The sequence below is a fragment of the Falco cherrug genome, chromosome 2, assembly GCF_023634085.1.
Source record: "Falco cherrug isolate bFalChe1 chromosome 2, bFalChe1.pri, whole genome shotgun sequence".
NCBI lineage: Eukaryota > Metazoa > Chordata > Aves > Falconiformes > Falconidae > Falco > Falco cherrug.
This window is the reverse complement of record NC_073698.1, coordinates 120701362-120718877: the sequence shown is the minus strand read 5'-3', so window position 1 is coordinate 120718877 and position 17516 is coordinate 120701362. Positions and strand designations below refer to the sequence as shown.

General features: G+C 45.5%; 1 non-coding gene across 1 annotated transcript; it reads left to right on the top strand.

The window, feature by feature from the left end:
• The first annotated feature begins 722 nt into the window (after positions 1 to 722).
• TRNAI-AAU (transfer RNA isoleucine (anticodon AAU)) lies at positions 723 to 796 on the top strand. Its single transcript has one exon. It is a non-coding gene; the product is annotated as a tRNA-Ile (tRNA).
• Positions 797 to 17516: the final 16720 nt, after the last annotated feature.

The following is a 17516-nucleotide window of genomic DNA, read 5'->3' as shown; positions in this document are numbered from 1 at the left end:
TGGAGGGGCACTGGCGGTGTGGGTGAGGCGGGAGGAAGGTATGTGGGCACTGACCGCAAGGGTGAGAATGAAGCAGAAGAACCTGGCTGCAGTCGGCCCCAGCGATCCTGAGTCAGTGTCTCATCTCAAGTTGCAACACTGACATTCCTTGGGTTTTTCCCCATCATAAGCTCTTCCAAGAAGACCGAGCATTTGAAAAGTGTGATTTTTGTTACAGTGTAAGTCAGAAAATCTAACGTTTTAGACTAGAAATCATTGATTATTAAGAAAATAGAGATAAAAAGGCATTCTGTATAGCTCTTCCCAGTGTTTCTGTATCCTCCCAGGCTGCTCCATTCAGCTCTGCTGGGTGGGTTTTGGCAGGGGCCGGCCAGCGCCGCGCGGCTCCGCTCTTCGCCTCGCTCCTGCTGCTGCCCGCGCTGGGTTCTGCTCGGCCGCTGGGGTGACTCGGGCGGGAAGGCAGCCTGGGAGGCATCCCTGCCCGCATCCCTGCCCGCATCCCTGCCCGCATCCCCGTGCAGAGCAGCATCTGCCGTGAAGGCGGGCCTGGAGGCTGTCAGGCGCGTGGAAAAGGTCCCAGGATGGAGCCGGCGGAGGCTCGCCCCGCAGCCCTGCTCTGCTTCACCCCGGAAACGGCCACGCCGGTGCCCCTGCCCCGGCCGGGGGCAGCATTGCTCCCGGGCGCGGTCATGAGGCGGTTTCCTGCGACAGCCCTGCCGACGGGCCGGTTAGCTCAGTTGGTTAGAGCGTGGTGCTAATAACGCCAAGGTCGCGGGTTCGATCCCCGTACGGGCCACTCCTTTTGCCCGGGAGGGGAGCAGAGCCCTGCTGGGGGGCCCACGGGGAAAGTGGTTTTTTTTTTTTAATTTTTTTCTGTTATTTTTTTTTCCGCTCCGGTTCCCCTGAGCGGAGAGCGGGGGGCAGGGCGGGATGTGGGAGGGGCCCGTGCCCAGGGAGCCAGGGCTGAGAAACAAATCCAGGCTGAGGTGTGATGCTCTGATATATCGAGCAGTGTGCCTGCAAGAGCGGCTGAGGTGGCCGAGGGTGTCTTCTCTCTCAAACTTCTCTCAGAAGCTCCAGACAGATATTATTTTTGTCCTATTTACCTCTGAACTGAAGTGGGATTTCTCCAGAGGAGGGAAACTTTCTAGTGCAAATGTTTTCCTTGTTGCAACCAGTGGATTCATTACTGGAGCTGCACACAGACAGCCCACAGCTTCTCTGGGAAAATGTCTGGAGTTAACAGCATCCTATTGATTTCTTTCACAAATTTGCTAATGTGCACCTTCACTCTCCAGGCTTGTTGCTTAACGCTTCTTCCAACTGCAGGGTTTGGTTCAAAATAAGTGGTAATAAAAAAAGAAGAAAACCAGTGACAGTCACATCAAAGTCAGAGTTTTGACATCGCATCTTCCCCGCAGTGTTGCCCAGGTACAAGGGCACATAAGAAGTGTCATTCCAAAGTCACGATGTAATTTCTAAATCATACAGATGAATATATTCATGTTATCTAGCATGCAAACTGCTGTCATGACTCCATCAGGTGTCAAGGGGGAGTAATGTGGTGCTGGTTTGACCTGTCCTGCTGCTCCACTCAATGATCCTCGTCAATTCCTTTGGGTCCACTTAGAGTGGTTGTGACTTGACTGCAAATAATGACATTCATTTTAAAGTAAATGAAAGGAGGAAGGGCAAGGTGTTTTGTTTCGGGGGTGGGAAAAATTATCTGTGAATAATATTGTTTTGGTTTATGTTTCCCACATTAGGAATCAGAATTTTATTGCAGCTATGTTTTTATATAGCAAAGTCCTTGCTATAAACAAAGGCGATGCAATGGCTGTTTGGTCACTTTTTCAGTTTGGTTTGGATCGCTTACATTCCACGTAAGTTTTTTGTTTTTGGCGAGCAGCTTTATATGGGCACTTTTTCCCTAAATTTAATTTCAGCAGATGGTTGTCAGATTGTGAGGGTCAGCCATTGTCCCTAGGGGAGTCATTCCAGAGCCCATTCTTCAACCTCAAAACTAGTGGGAGAATAAAAGAAGAGATTAAACAAACCAGCCCATGCGCTGGAATAATGCTCCTGCGAGGGTGGCAGAGGCATTGCCATTTGGACCGGTCTGCAGTGGCAGATGCTGGGGCATAGTCTGGGGTTACTGCTCGGTGTTTTGTTTAACCTGCAATCGGATTGCACGGCGTTGGGGCAGGGCGGGTGTTGGTTGCTGCGTGGAGTGAAGCACAGCTCCTCGGCCCACAGCAGCCCACGATGGAGGGGGCGAACCTTCCTCGCTGCCTGCGACAGCGCGGAACACTGACAGCTGAGGAGGAACCTTCTAACGACTCCTAGCCAAACCCCTTCCTTCTGTCACTGTTTCATTTATTAACTATTGCATTTTAGAGTTATACAGACCAAATCAGCTAATTAGTTTCATATTCTTCGCTGAAATGACTGCATTTCCTTTGATGCATGAAACTAGGAGGGCTCTTAAGTTCAAACAGCTGAAGCTACCCAGAACAACTCGGGGCTGTATTCATTCACTCAGGAATGTTCTGAAGCATTTTCTTTTCTGGCCACATTGCAAGTTAATTTTATATTTTCTCGTGTTTAGCCCTAGAGAATCTTAAGTGTCTTGCCATCAGTGTGCTTTATTCATTCAGTTTTCCGTTAGGGGTCTTAATTATGGTGAAAATCTGATCAGCGAGAATTCATCTGGTGTATCAACAGAGTAGCACACAAATACAATCCAGAAGCAACATTACTGCAATCAAAGGCAAGATGTGGTGGAAGGGGTTTTTCCTCAGATTAATTTGTGTGAAACAGTGTAAGCATTAATGCTGTTATCATAGGTGAAGCTTAACCGTTGCTTAAAACTGGTGAGTGTGGTGTCTGCCTTCCATGCACTAGAAAAAATGGCAGTGCCACCACAGAGCCCGAGTCTGTCACAAGCCCAGACAAAGCCCTTCATTTAATGCTGTTGTGAGCAGAGATGCAGGTGGGCGGGGGGTGAGGAAATGCCATAGAAACAGCCCCAGGAAGGGGCCGCAGGCCAAGAACGGCTGAATGGGCACGGGCAGCCCCGCCGAGCCGGGAGCTGGCTGAAGGGAGCTGGGAGATGCAAGCAAAAGCCCAACAACCAGCCCCTGTTCCGGCCCTCTCGCGCCTCAGAACAGAGGTTATTCAGGAAAGGGGACCACGTGAGCGGGATGCTGGCTTCCAGGGTGGGTTTTTTTCTTTGCAACTGAAATAACAAGCGCGCTGGATTTTTGTCTTGCAGTTCACATCAGAACAGGGTAACTACACTTACTGCTGAAACTGGAGAAAGGTTTTCTTTAAATTTGTACATTTTCAAAAGCAATCGCTAAAATGAAGCATAAAGAAATCTGGGTAATGCCTTAAAACCCAAGCAAGTGCCATGGGCTGGACTCGAACAGGAATCAAACCTTTTTGCCCTTGAGATACTGTACAAAAGGATTGAGTAGCTTCATAAATAAAGTATCTGGTGCTGTCTCCCTCAGTTCTGAACTAACGCCTGCCTGCAGAGTTAGTACATTTAAATAGCCGAACAGTCCTTCTGTCATTGTGGAAGGATGCACCAGCAATGCCCACCGTAAGGCAGGGCTGGGCAGAGGTCACCAAATTCTCATTTAAACACATACCGTGTAGAACCAGGTGGAATGTAAGTGTGAAAACATCTGGCTTCTGGTGTGTATTTGTGCTTGTTTTACAAAGAATAAACTTCTTTCCCAATTAGCAAGAGTAGCTATAGCTATACACCGATCCGGTGTAAGCTTTCTTTCCTTGTGGTGAGGTACAACAAATGTTCAGTTTAATCAGTATCTGATCAGTGTTTCACAAGGAAAGTATGCTAGAGAGCGCCTTTGGCAGTAAGTCTGGGTGTGAATTTCCTTATTTTTAGGAGATGAAGAGGAATAGAATTCTAAAGACAAAGAATGAATATATTGTGCTATGTCATCTTCGTCATTAACCAATACTGTAAGGAACAGCGAAGGGCAATGGGGGTAGCCTGGAGCTCTGCATCCTCAGGCTGCTGCGGGGAAAATGTGCTGCCCCAGAGAGGGAGAGCAAGTGACATGTCTCTGATGTTTGGTAGGACCAGGGCTGATCATGCCTTCTCATGCCCCTGAACAGACAGTGTAGCTGTCAAAAGTTGTCTCTGAGGCTTATCTGAGTCACACTGGTGGATAGCCATTGCACTCTCTGGAAGCAAATCATCTGCTTTTCTGTTACATGGTTAAAATGCTACACGGAGATGCAGGCTGAAGCACACTCTGATTTGGCTTCCTAATGCTTTCAGGAGAGAAATTGTCTTGTCCTATGCTTAAATCCAAACCGGAGAAGGGAAGACACAGATGAAGATCCCATGGTCCTGACATGAAATCCCTGGTGGTAACCAGCAGCTTGTGCTCCCTCCTTGGATGCACTGGCCGTTACAGGAACGGTGAAGGCGCAGCATGAGCAGAGCAAGCAGGGCAGCACCGCTGCTGCTGCTGCTCCCTGCCAGCCTGGCCCTGGGCTGAGCTAGGGGCTCGTGGCTCATGCTGCCGGGGTGCGGGGCAACCCTCAGGGTGGGCTAGTTTGAAGAAATGAACATCTGACATGGTACCCTTGAAACAACACTTACCAGAATGGTCTTCAGCTGTGGCTTCTGCTGCTCGGGCTGCGTTGCTGAGAAGTGGTTCAGTCTGCAAAGTGCAGCCAAGGCTTTGCTGGGGGTCCCAAGCCAGGCATGAAAAGGAATTTTGAGTTTCTGTGGCTTTCTCCCTCAGCCAGAGAGGATTCCAGCCTCTGGTCAGTGTACAGCCGCAGGGACAGGTGTGTCATGTCTTGTGCTTGAAAGCCGCTTGCTTTTCAGCTAGAGCGGGTTGTATGTTTCCGTGTGTTGACTTGGTGGAGAATTCCCCTGGAGGTCACGGAATGGGGCTGGGTGAATGGCAGAGTTGAAGAAAATACGGTTCGAGGAGCAGTTTATCTGATGCATAGAGGAAAGGCACAGACAATTTTCACGGGCCCAATGGGTTTTGCTAGCTTGTTAATGTATGCTATCATTGTTTTCAGTAAGAACAGTTTTTTGATGGCGAAATCGTTGCTCTTGAATTATTAAAACTGTTTTTTAAGGAGAAGGTCTTTCTTCATCCCACTTAAGCATGACTTTTCTGGTTTTACCCTTATATATACAAGTTGAAAAGCTGAACAGAGGCAAAACAAATATAATTCTGTATTTTGCCACAAAGTATTTCACTTCAGCAAAACCAAGGCAGCATGCACTCAGCATCTGACTAAGAATTAAAGGACAAATGAGCATACAAGTTCTCAATTCTGCTTTTTGACTCCACGCCTAAGACTTCAGTTCTTCATGTCTGTCTTTCCTCATCTGTACAAAAAGGGAAAATACTGATTCTAATTAGGAAGCTCTCTTGAAAATCCACAGAGAAGTGCTACAGAAACCTCTCTCCACACACAGAATGGTTCTCTTACTATATCCTACCCGTAGAGCACCCACCTGTTGGGCTCATCTGCACACCTTCTAGTGTGGGTGAATGCCAGCAAAAAAGGTTTGCAGAGGAGTTAAAAATATTAGCCACTAGAATCTATTTAAAGTATTAATTTTTCTACTAGACAGAAAGCATGCTGAGACTTCCTATGGTGTTAGAACTTCTTAAAGTGGTAATTTCTGCCTAATATTGTTTTCAATGAGGAAATTGGATTTTTTCCTTTCATGTGTATAGACTTCTGCTCTTCTCCAGCTTTGCTCTGGAACAGACAGGTTTGCAGTAACTGCTAGCAATGTGAAGGGCAAGTTCTCCTTTAAGCAGCTGAGGCTCTAAGCAACTGGTGTTGAGGCAGCAGATAGATAATAAGTTATTATGGTATATTTTGGCAGGTATGCTGATCAGGGCCTTTCTTCAAGAGCACTTATGATAATATTTGCTTTTTAAGAAAGGAATCTGAGGTACTACAACTGGTATTTTGTAGGCAACGAGGATAAGAAAGAGGTTCCACTGCCTGTACCCACTTGCTTATCTCATTTTGTCTCCGTTTAGCTATTCTGGGAAGGAGCTGCTGAAGGCAAGCTGGCTGGTTTGAAGTTTATTTTTTTTAATGAGGAAAGAGTGACTCTGCCGAGATGAATAACCAGAGAAGCCCAACATGTCACTGCCTTCAGCTCTTGGATGACGTTCCTAGCTAGGGTGGGCTTCACAGAGGGAGACTGTGCCTCTCTTCCAGGCCAGTTTGGTTTTCTGACTACAGCGGTACATTCTATTCCCTCTTCAACAATCAAAGACAAACCTGACTGTGGATTTGGGCTATTGCCTGCCAGTTGGGAAGAAGTTTGGGGGAAATGTCATGATTATAATAAGGGAGGGAAGGTCAGCAGAGGGTGGCAGGAGTCCCAAATAGCCTCGTTCTCTCTTGCAACACTGGTGATGGCCTCCTGCCAAAAGAGCCATAAACCTGCCGGGTGATCAGAAATATATAAACCCAGGCAAGCTGGGGAGGGGAAGGAGGAAGATATAGAGGTCTGTGAAGACACAACTGCTTAGACTCCCAGAAACTTCTGTCACGAAGTTTCCACAAGTGAGATGACAGTCTCTACCTAGTTGAATTTGCCTCTGACTCTCCAAGAGAAACAGTGCTGTCCAAGGCTTCAGGCTCTAAATTCCCCTTGAAACCAAAAATGCCAGCAAAGACAATCTTGACACTTGAAAAACCAAAACGCATATATTTCAGTCAGTGAAAATGCACTCCTTTTGACAGTAGGGAATTGCTCTGATTTCCCCATTTTAACTTTGGACATTTGGGATTTTTCCTGTCCTCAGTCAGGTAAAGTTGTTGATCTTAAAGGGAATCACACGAAAACCCCAAATCTGAGTCAGGCCAATCTGTTTTGGTTTGGACTTTTAATAGATAAACTGAAATATCTAGTGCAAAATCACTCTGTCCAAATTTCTAAACTGAGATGCTTGGGTATTTCCCAAATATAGTCGGCATTTTTATTTAGTCTGGGGATACTTCAAGGAACATGCATTTTCAAAAGCGTATTTTTTGATTGAGAGATTCCTGGTTGGTTCTATCCTCCAGCAGCATGTAACATTTGAAATGAAAGAACATCGCTGGCCTTTTAGATTAGTGGTATTTACACTGTTAGATGCCTAAATATTACAACACTTTTGGGTCACATCAAGGTGTTGATGGAAACAGACCTACTGCCAGCAAGGCGGGCTTTTCATCACCTCTAGAATGACTTTAATTCTTTCTCAGAAGTATTGACTTCCAGTCTAATCACTTTAGAATGGTCTTTAACTGCACGTGAATGATCTGCACATTTTGCAGTTGCTTAGCCTCATCCTATTTCTCACAAAACCTGTATCATCTTAAACAATTATTTTCACTTGGTTTTTATGGTTTTGAAATACTTGATCTCCTGTACCTTGCACTGATGTTCTTTTCAGCCTGAAACACAGGAATCTCCAAACCCCAAATGGTACCTTCTTCTCTGTTTACAGTTGCTTTAATATGTGTACAGTGCCTCTGTACAAGTGTACTGTCACCAGTACACTTAGTGACATACGCCTCGAAGTGCTGAACCTGCCCGAGTGTAGTTAGGTGGACCTATTTGACAGCTGAAATCATGCTCTGGCCAACACTGACCTCTCCAGCTTCTGGGTTACCTCTGCCAGATCCTGGTTCTGACTTGAGAATGCTTTCCTGATGTTGAGATCTAGGTCAGTGATGTCAGGTGTCACCTGGTGACTTAAGGTGGGCACCGATGGCCGTAAGCCAGGTGCTGCTGAAAAGTAGGCTTAGCAGCCCACATTAAGAACAACATATCTGTCATCCTAGGAAAGAATTACTGCTGTTTTCCTTGATGATTATTGTACATAATTAGATATGGCATGAAAACTATCTTACCTCTAGCTATTCAATTTTTCATCACTAGGAGGCTTAATTCTCGATAAAGGTACATGACTTCTGGGCTCCCAGTGCAAGTGGAAATGGCCTCCTGGAATGTCAAAGGACAAAATGGTTTAGTTCCAGGTTCCCAGGCAGGTGAGGGTCCACACTATGGTGCTGTACAGGTACTCCTTGCTTTGCAAAACCTTTACCATGTACTTTAATTAGAAGTACATGTGAATTAGAGAAGCCTCTACTTCCAATTAGAGGTGGGACTGTGTGGGTGAGCATAGTGATTTATATTGTCCTTTTCTCCTCTTAATACTTGGGTCTGGAGTATCTATGGTACGTTGTGCCAATTCTTCCTCTGAAGCACATGACCCTTCAGCCCGGTTGCCCTCTCCATGCACAGCTGCTGCACCACATGTGCGCTGCCGCTTCCAACACACGTACTACCGCTGCCGTCTTCCAAGTTGCACGTTAAGAGCCCAGTATGTGCTGTGGAACTATCTTTGATTCATTGCCCCTTCAAAAAGGCAGCTATGTGCATATGTATGTTTACTTATATTTTGTACAGTGATGCTTTCGCTTCTCTCGTTTGGCTTCTGAACCAGCCTGGGCTCCCAGGACTTCGTGTATCTCTGTGAATTCTAACCTGAGCGCTTTGCCCTCCTGCGGCCTGGCCCTACCAATGCACTCCTCAGACCTAGGCTTCCCTCGGGTGTACACCCAAATCCTTTGCTGTAGAAGATACCTTAGTTTGCAAAGATGAACACTTATTTGAATGCCAAAATGTTAACTTTGAGTTCTTTATATTAAACATTTAAACTCTGGCATTGATCCTGCCCAACCATGCAGGATCTGCAGATGTTTCTTCTGTGCAGACCAACTGTTTTCTTTTCTGTCTCCTCCTCTTCCAGTGCTGTGACAGTTCTGTTTCCCTGAAGTGACCCCATGCATCCCATACCTGGGGCAGGTTCAAACCTGAGGGACTCTGAAGTGGAAAGTTTTGTATTATCAGTCTCCCAAGGTAGTTGCTGGCTGTAGTATGTTTTGTCTGTGCCCCATTTGCAGTTCTTTCCATCTGACATCAGTTCTGAAAGCCTTTATGCTAGAAATAGCAGAAAAGAGTATTATTTTCTACATATAACGTCTGAAAAGGAGGAAAAACATTTACATCTGTGAGGTTTTTAGAAATTTCTCATACATTGTAGGAGTAGCTCAAATTATAAAGTTGCCTATATATTCAAACACAAAATTAAAAAAAAAGAGGTAACTTTCTTCAAGGCTAAATTATTTTTTTTTCCCAAAGCAAGAGAGTAACTGTTATAGAAAAGTGAATATATAACACTTGCATGCATCATTTTTCAAGGAACAGAATATTAATGGGACACCAGAAGATCCTTGTTTAGGAGGGCAGGGAAAGGCAAAACAAATCCTGAGAAATTCCATTTTTCCGCTCCAAATGTCAGTACAGTTCTGCATTACAATTCAGCACACACCATTCACACCTACACGACTCTGTTCTGAGGTTCTACTGTTTTCATCAAATGCCCAGGCAGAGCATCGTAACCCTCTGCAAACCTGCACTTGATAGGCTGGCAGAGGGGCAAATGCTGGCAGAAGCACTTGCACAAACACAAAATTTTAGCTTTTTTTCCTCTTTATTTTCTGCCAGACACAATTCAGTAGCATTCCAGATGACACACCTTCTGTTAAGTAAGGGGAAAGGAATGACAAAAGCCTTCAGAAGGGGATTTGTGATGCAACAGCATCAGTTCAGCATAGCCTCCCTCCCTGGTTACTTGCAGCCCCAGCTAGTCCTGTCTCCCTGCCCGATGCAGGTGATCAAAGATGATTGAGCCCATCCTGTTGGCTCACAGCTGTGAGGCTTTTTAAGATAAACCCGAAGTGATTCCAGGGATCCAAGAAGGGAAAGGGGGAAACAAAGTTAACGATGGAGAAGGGCAGAGCTAAACATGTACCAACCCCTCATGTTGCATTAAATTACATGGCATGATACTTTCTGGATTACAACTGGTTAGTAGCGCAGGGCTGTATTTGCTTTTGTCACCTAGTTCCTCCTCTGTACACTGAAAATGAGCAGCGAGGCTGATACACAGTTGTAGAATCTGCCGGCTTTCTGTGTAGGCAAAGTGTACATAAGTGTAGGGAGAGAAAACCAGCTCATCTTCAATTTCTGCTGGAAGCAGCCAGGGCAGGATTGATTTATCTCCAGCAAAGATGTCAACAGATATCCAAAGCATTGAAGCCCCATCTCTGGAAGCACAGAAATAGTGTTTGTTTCTGAGTAATACCTATTAGAGCTTTTATTTTACCTCCTCTCCTTCTGTTCTTTACCCAGGAGTAAGAGGGGGTGAAGAGCACTGGGGTCCTGGGAGCTGTTGGCTCTTCTCTGGAGATGACTGACAGTACACACTGCTTACAGTGACCCTGTGTATTACCGAGGGATGCGTGGAGCTTTGCTGTAGGTGGAAAGAGAAGTTAAAGGAATACACTTTAGTCTGCCTATTTTTCTCATTCCCTATAGACAGGTAACCCCCTGAAAAAAGAGGGATGTAATACCTGTGTCGAAGATCTATGGTCAATCGCACCCTAATCAAAATTATTGGTTCAAAAAACACCACCTACACCAAACCTCACTTTGTTTTGCAGTAGCCAAGCTCACTGCAGATCTGGCCGAGTTAAAAGGTCTCAATCTTAGGCCATAAATGCCAATGAGGGTGCAAGATGCACGCATGCCATGTGTGAATTTGCGTGCCCATGTGCTTGTTCAAAACCAGGGCTCCTGCGTGTCCCGTGTCCCAGGTGGGGCCCTGGCAAGCACAGGCACTGGGGCTGTTGCTGCCCTGGAGATAAAAGGTGGTAACTGGGTGTTACAGGCAAACCAGAGCTCTGAGGTGACCTGGACGGGCATGACAGAGGGTTATAAAGAGGCACAGAAATGGTGAATGAGGAGTGATTGCTCAGTGTTTCTCAGCCAGGGTGAAAAGTGCAGCTCGCCAGTGACAGATGAAACCAAGGAGGAGGCGCATCCTCACTGGGCGCGCAAAGCCTGCATCCTTGGCGTGGGCACAGAAGTGCTTGGGTCAGTCCAAGAAGGGAAAGCCCACTCAGGGATTTTGGATGCCAACGCGCTGGGCTGCCCCAGGGAGGTCCCTGGGCTGGGGGGAAGGGCAGGGCTGCAGCAGCATCCCTCCTTGCCAGCTCGGCTCCCCAGGCCCCGCTGGTCCTGCAGGCGGGCAGGAGGCACGGGGCTGGGTGGACCTTCGGCCAGGTGTCCTTCTTGCTAGCCCCTGTGCCACAGCGAGAGCGGGTACACGAGGTGGGGCGTTTGGGCTGTGCATTGCTTTGGAGGAGAGGAAGCAGCAGAGACAACTGCCTTCTGTGGTCAAAGCCTGTCCTGTTAGCTGTTAATTGATTTTATTTTTTTTCCCTAGTGACTTAAGCAATAGATCTGTATTATTTTTTAATTTTTGGGTTTTGGGTTTTTTTTTTTTTTTCATATATATATAGAATAGATTTATTTCTACCCTCTGTAGGTGGCCATAATCTGGTTTAAGGAAAACCTTCATTTTTTGCAAATGTTTTGACTGTCCTGTGTATATGTGAATACATATATACTTACATCAACTTCAGAAATCAATTATTTTTTAACCACTCTGCTATAATGGTAGCAGCATCAGGTACATCAGTTTGTGAAAACTTGTTTTCTTTAAAGTGCAGCATTTGCATGTGTTTAAGGGTGGCAAGTTAAGACTTTGGCAACTTGATCCTTATCTTTTTCTCCAATAAGTTATTCTGAAAATTCTGAGAATAGCACAATAGGCACCATTCAGGCTCTGCGTGAGCTACTTGTGTGTTTGCAAAGGCAAGGCAAATTCTGTAAGCATAGCTACCCTATGAAAGCAGATGAATAATGTTTGCAAAGGAAACAGGGATGAAGAACGCTGAAACTAATGTAAAAATCAACCTAATAGATGGTCTAGGATAAGCTTTATGCATTTCTGTGGTTTCACAGTGAATCTGCTTGTCTACATGCTAACTTCAGGGCATAGGAACATGGGACTGGAAAAGACCTGGATAATTAAGTCTATTCTTCTATTGCAGGCAACAGCATCAATTAATCATATCATAAATGTATTAAAACCATATTTCCTCTGGCTTCACAGTATCCAGCAAAACTGATTTATGCTTTCTTGAGTAGCTGAGCTGCATTTGTTGCCTGCCAGTTGCCTGCACTTGAGAGAGAGAATTTGTAACAAGGGATCAAGAAGATCTTCATCATTATTAAAGAACAAAATCCAAGTTTGCTAGGGAAAAAACAAAACACAACAGAGAAGGGAAACAAGTGAGGTGTGTTAATGAGTTGACAGCAAATATTGAGATCAACACTTCAGACCTCCTCTGAGTAGGAACAGAGGCTGCTTTCAAAGGACAATTGAGTAAAGAGGGACTTCACTCGCCTGGCCTTCAGATCACGTACTGCAAACTCCTATTCAAGTGGTGTATGTGGATTTTAGTGCCTGGCTTTGCATATTCATATTTGAAGACTGTACTCTGTCCCCAAACCCATTGTATTAAGAGTTAACAATAGGAACTTAACAAATTATTTTTTTTGTTTGCATTACATCTTGAATGGAAAAGGTTAAAAGACCTCGGGGGGGTGGGGGGGGTGTATTTTGTAGTTGTGTGATTTACAATAGTAGCTTGTCTTATCTGTATCATTGCTATATGATGAAAGAAAAATGTGAGAAGCAACAAGAATAGATCATCATAACAACAGCAACAATGTTCTTTATCACTTTGGACTTGTCACTCTTGGAATAATTAGATACTGGTCCTGTGTGTAGTAGGTGGTACGTTAGCAAAATGAGTTAATGAATTGCACTTTTGAGATGCAAGCAGAAAATGTTAAAGATATTCCATAAAGGTTTTTTTGAGTTTTGATAAATGATCCAAAAGCTATTGGATTTTTCTTATTCCACTTTTTCTGCTGTTGTCAGTAATTTTTTTGACCTGGCCTTTAGTATGTATATCTGTGGCATTTCCTCCTGTACTCTGGTTATACTACTTCTCCCATTTACTGGCTAGTTTGGGGTATGACGAGGTGAACAGGCAAGGCACTCGCTCCCTATCCGTCCTTTCTGCTGCCTTTCTTCATCCCTCTCTTCATACTACTGATAGGAGTGCTAATATTCAAAATGGATGAGATGTCATTTTAAAAATGATAATTCGGCTCTCCACATTACTAGTTGTACCTCCTCAATAATGTTGTTTGTTCTTTTAGAAACAAATCTTCATTGATGCTGGCTGCTCTGTGAGCAGAGCTGGGGGCTGTGCCCGTGTAGCCAGCCCGGACCCGTGCCCCCAGCCACCGGCATTGTCCCCAGGACAATCGTGCCTGATCAGACCGAGCCTGTCCAGCGTAGCCCCCGCTCTCTATCTTTGATAAGTGTGGTGATGCCTAGCAGGGGTGTGGGACCAGCTCTGGTGTTTAGCAGTGTTTTCCCAGAATGTTCTCCCAGCTGGAGCAATTTGTGACACGGGGCACCCCAGACCCCGGACCCCAGGCAGTGGTTTATATTACCAGCCCTCAGCAGCTTTTCTTCCCTAACTCCACCCAGTCCCTTCCTGACCTGCAGACATGTTTTGTGGCATGGCGCTCTGTAGCTGAGCCCCGTGTTACTTTAACACTTTGGGTCTGACACTCCTGCTCTGAGCTTCTCCAGATGTTGCACCCCGCCTGCTCCAGAGTTCTTTATTTGGAAGCTGGCAGTGGTTTTGGCTGTATGCTCAGTATCCACAGTTGTACGTGGTTTATCGTGCCTGCCCTTAGTTCCCTCTTTCCCACTCTGTGCTCACCTCAAGCTTTTCCAGATGAACTTGCAGATCATCAGCCTGATGATTCCCATCTGGCCCCATTCCAAAGGGGAGGAAAAAACTCAGCTGACCCTGGTAGTGAACTACTGCCAGGTGGCTGCAGAGAGTGACGCAGGTGTCAGCCCCGCTGTGCACGCTCAGGTGGTGTCAGTGCAGCGGCGCAGGGCAGAACGCGCAGCCGCGATGCCCAGGCTGCCGCTTGCCGGGCTGGCCGCCATTGTCACTTGTTTCGCACCTGGTTTGTTTTTCTCCTCAGAAGGGTAGTGCTCGGCATCTCCTTGGGAAAGGCTCAACGGCTGTGAGAGCCAGGCTGTCAACACCCAGCTGCTGGCGCCTCTAAACTTCGCTTTTTGGCAGCGTTTCCCTGCCCTTCTGGTTTTGTGAAACGCAGCCCCTGGAGTCGCCACTTCATGGCTTGGTAGAAGCGTTTCCTTGAACTGCAAGGAATCAAGGTAGTTTGGGTTCATCTTTGCAGCTCCTAACAGCCGAACTGAGCATTCGGAGAGCTTAGGTATCGAAATAGGATATTGAGAATTAGGTCATGCTTTTCCAGGAAAGGCTATCTTCCCTTGGACCCATCCGTTCTGATAATTGTGTAAATATGCTCCTGTGAGACAGAGGCAGGTTAAGGTTATATTTCTTTACTAAGCTTGTTTGATGCAAAAAGGACTCCAAAGGAAGAAAGCTTTCTCCAGATTGCCCTTATTGTTATTCTGTTAATACAATAAAAGGTGTAGAGCTGTTTGTTTAACCACTTTCTACTCTTTCATGTTTCCCAGGGAACACGGGTGGATGTAGAGACCTGCAATTGGAAAGGGAAGATAATTGGCTGGCCTTCTCCAGCAGAATGTGTATGAGAATACCCTTCAATGATCGGTGTTTGCACTGTCTGCAACAGCCATTTCAGCTCTGCCCTTGAAACGCAGATTAAGCAGTGCTGCCAACTCGTATTCCTCCATCAAACATTTCACTGGCTTGAGAGTCTGTACACAGCTTACGATGCACAGCCTCTGCCAGGGCTACTGCAGCTGGGTGCAGTTGTGGGCTGTTGTTTTTTTTTTCTTCTTGAGCAAAGGATGCAGTTCAGATACTTGTTTGTCTGCTCCCGAGGTAATGTGATTCTTTGTATTTGCTGTTTTGAATATTCCAAATCTGTGCTGTCACTGCTGAGGAATTCACTGACTGTGGAAATAAAGTTGCTCCCATATGAGAAGTGTAGGTGAGGGCAGCACCCCCTATCTTTCTGTTTCTTTCCTGGAGTGTTCTGCCTCTTGGGCAGCCAGCCTCAGCTTGCTCTCCCTGGCCCCTTTCCATGTAGCTCTTCTTTCCAAACAGCATTTTGACACCAAAGCTTGCAGGTATGTCTGTTGTGTCACAACTGATGCACCCGGTGCTGAGAAAAAGTCACTGACTTAATATAAACACGCTCATCCCTTTCCTTAGAGTTAATGAATTGCCTCTCCAGGGCCAGCTCAACCAGTGGCTGCTACGGACACGTGACAACATTTAAAAGCATGATTTGATACACGTAACTTATACATGTATTGATACACGACATTCCTGAGGAATAGGCAGGTGTGTTGACCCTCTTCACCACCAAAGGTACTCATGGGCAGTTGATTTGAACTTTCTCTACTTTGTCCTTTGTTTTGTTTGGTGGTGGGTTGTGTGGGGTTTTTTTTCTGTAGTGTGTTTTAAAATGGGCTAGTAGATCCTTCACAAACTCCAAAGCCGTGGTGTTTACTTTCTCATGAGGCTCTCTGGCCTGACTTCTGACACTGAAGTGCAAGTACCTGTAGCAGTGCTTGCTCCTGAGGCAGAAATGCCGCTGTCTGGTGTTACATGTGCCCACACTCTGCCAGCACCTGCAAGTTCCCTAGTGCGTATCTGGTGTTCCTGTGGAGTAAAGCGTTGGTGTTGGGTGGCAGAAATGATGTGCAAGGCCCTCGGGGTAGCAAATCTTATGGCGTCATCCATGATTTGGAGAATCATCTTATAGATTCGTTCATGCACTCCTTTCAAGGCTTCTATCAGTATAAATATGCTGGCAAGAAAGACCACGCTGATCTCCTGGTGGTGTGTGCTATGCGGTGCTTCCAGCAGGATGGAGAACGCCTTCAAAACCTGGGAAGAAATGCTGAGTAGTGGTTGTAGGTAAAATCCATTTGTAGCTTTCACAGATGGAGTTTTCTTTTGGCAGGCAGTAAAATGTTGATGTCGTTTTCTGAGAGAAGCTACTTTGGATCTGTTTTTGCTTTACCTACTTTCAGAAATCTTGGTTAGGTTGGTATCATTTTGAGGAGGTGTAGTTCTTATGTGTTTGGTTCTGGATAGCTTAAGGATGGACTGCTTTTTGGAGGAGAGGCACCACGCTTCCTGAAAACTGAGTTGTTTGGGGTTTTTTTAGACTATGCTTTTTAAAGAAAATGAAGATGTTGAAAGTCAACTAAAAATAAGGCTCTCAAAAAATAGAGAAATCAGTGACCTATTGAAGACTTGTATCCTATGGTAATTTAGAAAACTTTTGATCTGAAAAGGAAAGCAGTAGAGAAGCAAAACTCTTAGGGTTTGCTTAGGATTTAAACCTGTACAAGGTGAACCAAAATGCTTCTTAATATGAGAAGGAAACTGGGATATCCCCCACCCGATTCCCTTGCTACTCACTCCTGAAAAAGTATCCTCCTTGTATGTGCCATGCTTGTGCACTACTAGCACCTTGTCAATCTTCAAGAAAATACTTGGGAAACATCTGCTGCATTTGCTCAGCCGGTAAAAATGCTCATTTAAGAAATGGAAAGCAAAACCAAAATGAAATAAAAGGAAAACAGGAAACTGATTTGTGATGATTGTGTTTGTTCTTCCCATTATCTTTTTCCTTCCTCTTCCATTTGCTTAATCTGTTTTGCAAAAATGTATTTCTCTTCTTGTGGAATGGCTTGTGCTATACCTGTGAGCTATCCCTGTGGATCTGGATGCTGAACTCTATCCTCTCTATACTACCAGTAGCTAAACAACTTCTGCCTGTGAGTGCACGAGCAGTCAGGTGAGCAGGCCAAGGCAATTTCACCTAGAAGTGAGACTGTAGCTGTCCCCTACAAAAAGCAGCAGGACATAGGTGCAGGGAGAGAGCTAACAGTGAAGTTTTGCAGGATTTATTTCAGAGTGTATTATGTCGCAGGATCAAATTGCCAAGGGATGTGGGAGAAATGAGTCCCTGGTGTGTTGATACCTTCACTGTAGTGAAGTGAGTGCCTGGGCAGGGCTTCGGCTCTCTTGATGACAGGGTTTCTCTAGGACTCAGCCCTGAGTAGCAGGATTCTTGTAATGGTGACACTTCCCCATGGTCTGTTGAACTTGAGATCTGCAGGGGTATGCAGCTACTTGTGTCAGTAACAAACTCTAGGTAAGCCTGGGTTGCAGACCCAGAACAAAGCAGGGAACCAAGGGCTAGAAACCCATGTGATTGCTCAGCAGTGGAGCAATTTTTTATTTTTTTTAAATTATTATTTGTGATTTAAACACTTGGTCAATCTTATTCTTGCAAAAAGCAAGTTTTGTGTAGCCTTTTGGGACTTAGGAGACTCAATTTCTATTTGGTTCAGATGCAGTCCTCTTCTATGGGTTGGATTTATTGCAGGATTGAAGAAGTGGCATTCATTCAAAACTGCCTTCTGAATTTTTTCAAAGCATTTTCATAG